Source organism: Diceros bicornis, chromosome 25 (assembly GCF_020826845.1).
Source record: "Diceros bicornis minor isolate mBicDic1 chromosome 25, mDicBic1.mat.cur, whole genome shotgun sequence".
In the NCBI taxonomy this organism is placed as follows: domain Eukaryota; kingdom Metazoa; phylum Chordata; class Mammalia; order Perissodactyla; family Rhinocerotidae; genus Diceros; species Diceros bicornis.
In genome coordinates, this window is record NC_080764.1 from 32615824 (window position 1) to 32619335 (window position 3512).

A 3512-nucleotide genomic window follows, 5' to 3' on the forward strand; every position below is an offset into this window, starting at 1 on the left:
GACACCAAAACATTCCCATATACTTTTGTATCCCTCTCACCCACTCCCCACCTGTGTCCCCAGGTAAAAACCGATCTGGTTTTTGTCACTATATATTACTTTGCAATTGCTAGAATTTTGAATAAAGGGGCTTATACAGTGTGTCCTCTTTTTTGTCTGACTTCTTTCACTCGATATAATTATTTTGAGATTCATCCATTATTTTATGTGTATCATTAGTTGGTTTCTATTGATTGTTGAGTAATAGTCCATTGTATGGATATATAACAGTTTGTTTCCCCATTTACCTGCTGGAAATTTGGGTTGTTTTCATTATTTGGCTAGTACAAATAAAGAAGCTGTAAACATTTGTGTAGAAGTCTTTGAATGAATATATACATTAATTTCTCTGAGGAGTCGTCATATGAAAAGTATATCTTTTTAAAATTTTTTGATAGAACTCTATATGGTTGATAAAGATCTTACAATTAATACTAATTTTTATATCTTGATGAAAAAGAATAATTAGGACTATACAACAATAGACAATAATGCAAAACTCATTTGGAATCTAAAAGTACAAAATCTGGGGATTATTCACTCCTTTGAATTCTTAACGTCCTGCTCCCACTATTGATGATGATTGAGAATTAAATGTAATTCTATTTAGTTTGAAATCTTCCTATATTAAAGACTTGCACAACTAGAAATTACTCCAAAACTTGCTTAACCATAAGAGTTATATCAGGGTCTTGTTAAAAATATTAAAAAAGGCTCCAGAGCACTTCTCCAGACCTACTGAATCTCCACAAGGAGGGATCTAGAACATTATAACAAATGTCTTAGGTAATTTCGTGGTCATACCGTCTGGAAAATACTGATTTGGTATAACCTCTCATTTTTTAATAAATGAGGGATTTGGTCTAGAGAAGTAAAATATTGATGGTTAATAACAGCCAACCTGAGACTATTAATGAATTTTTCAGTATGCTATGTTGGTTTATATCATAGTTTAAGATAATAGAATAATTCAAGATTTATAAGATATTATCTCCACAATAAAAACAGATGACTATTCTTTACAGAATGGCAAACAAATGTATTACATGAGAACATTGATATTTATTATATGAATCATTTTCAAGAAATTAAGTAAAATTTTGAACTATATGCAGCATAAAAAACCAAACATATATTTTAAGAATATGCCTAAAAATAGTCAGCTAAGCAAATAAAAATAACTGCCATGTTACCTTTTATGACCTGTTCTCAGAAGTCCCGTGGTATCCCTTCTGCTGTGTTCTATTTATTGAGACAGTCAGAAAGACCTACCAAGTTTTAAAGAGGTGGTGCGGGGAGAGGGAGAGAGACATTTCTCTACCTCTTGACTCAGAAGTTGCAGGGGACTGTGGGATGGGAAATGTTGTTGCAGCCATTTTTGGAAAATACAATCCGTAACAGTGGGGCTCTTATTAAATGTACTTGGGATGACTTTTAACTTATAGTACAACTTCAGATAATTTATTTTAGTCTGTATAAATATATCCAAAACAAGGTTGAATGTAGCATGAAATTATAGGTTAATCTAAAAGAGAAACTTAGTCAAATGCATTTTAAAAAGAACACTTTTAGCATGGTGAAAATGTGTGACTTTTGTTATTCATTTGGTCACATCTAATTCATCAATAAACGGATGCATACCTTTGGTTGTAAAAGTGTGAGTGAATAAAAGATAGCTATAACCACAGCTGTCTATCTCTCTATTACCCAAGTACATGCATAGATATGTATGTATTTATGGATATATATATCCATATATATATGTATGTGTGTGCATACACACAGATATATATATATATAATGTACTACTAAAGATAATTCAAGAATTGAATTTTGTTTTAGAAACTGCTTATTTTCCATCAAGTTTATTTCTATTTTCTATTTAGAGTCTGTGGAAGAACAGCTTAAGACCACTCAGTGGTTATTCCTACCCATCCAGTGGCCCAAGCAGTGGGAGCTGCAGTCCAGTCCTCAGTGGCAGGCTGAGCGCTCCAGTCTTCAGTAGGGAGTTTCTGGAGAGAGACAGAGGGCACCTGCAGACCAATCTGCCACCTCAGCTTGAGTAGCAGTCAACTCTAGAGCTGGAGCAGTCCATTCACCCTGAAATTCCTCCTCCATCACAGCCTTTTCAGCAGCAGCCTACTCTTCCTTTTCAATCTTCCCAGGATCTCTGTAGAAGTAGACATCAGGCATGACCTCCCATGGATGCTCACGAGAGACGGTGGCACGCATGCGCAGAAGTTCCCAGGCCCCCTCATCCACGATGTCAGAGCTGTTGTTGCATGGATGGCAATGTCGACATAGCACAGAGAAGAGTCCGTGTTACACAGAGTGATGGTAGGCAGGTTAACATAAGACGCCTGTGTGAGATCCTGGTGGTCAACCCTGGGATCAGTAACCACCGGAAGTCTCAGCTCCCTCCGGAAGGCTGCCTGGATCTGGATAGTGAAGGTTCCAGGAGTGAAGCACCCAGCAATAGGAGTGGCTCCAGTGGCAGCAGCAAACTTCAGCACAGCTAGCTGGCCAGTATTCCGGGGGGATATGACACTGAAGTCAGCTGGCTTTTAAGTGGCAACAATGGCACGAGCTGCCAGCAGAAGTTCCTCCCAGGTTCTCTTCAGATTTATCAGGTAATGCCATCACTGTTCCTTTTGTAGGTGTACTGTTTTGTTTGGAAGTCAAGGTTGGTGCCACCTAAATGGGTTCCAGCTGCAAGGAATTTGAGGACATCCTCCCCCATTTGCAGGACATCAAGGGCTCTGCACATTGTGAAAGTTTCCCTTTAAGTTACAACAATAACTCAGAACACTGCAGCATGGACCCCTCTCTGGGTAGCATGGAAAAGCGGGAATGCCATTTTTAATAAATAAAGAAAAAGCATTCTATTAGCAAATTCGATTGTGGTGCATTTATATACAGTGAGAATTTTGAAGAAGATGCATGAAATTCCAGATCTGGAAGAACTCTCAGCTCTTTGTAGCTAAAGATCACTTACATGGGCTCTATTGTGTCCCCTCAAAATTCAAATGTTGAAGTAAGTCCTAAACCCCAGTACCTAGAACGTGACCATATTTGGAGAGAGGGCCTTTAAAGAGGTAATTAAGTTAAAATGAAGCCAACAGTGTGGGCCCCAATCCAATCCTATCCTTACAATAAGAAGAAATTTTGCCATGCGAAGAGAGACCCAGGGCATGTATGCAGAGAGGGACAACCATACGAGGACATAGCAAGAGGACAGCCAACTGCGAGCCAAGGAGAGAGCCCAAGGAGAAGAAACCAACCCTGCTGACACTTTAATCTTGGACTTCCAACCTCCAGAACTGTGAGAAAATAAATTTCTGTTGTATATTCTACCCAGTAAGTGGTAGTTTGTTATGGCAGCCTAGTAAACTAATATAGTTACTCAATCTACTATTTAAATGCATGAATGGAATTAGATATCTCTAATATTTTCCTAAATATTTTATCAAGAG

At 38.0% G+C, this 3512-nt stretch overlaps 1 pseudogene; it reads right to left on the reverse strand.

Annotated features, from left to right (window-relative positions):
• Nucleotides 1-1943: 1943 nt before the first annotated feature.
• Nucleotides 1944-2806, reverse strand: LOC131421940 (small ribosomal subunit protein uS2-like; annotated as a pseudogene).
• Between the last annotated feature and the right edge of the window lie 706 nt (nt 2807-3512).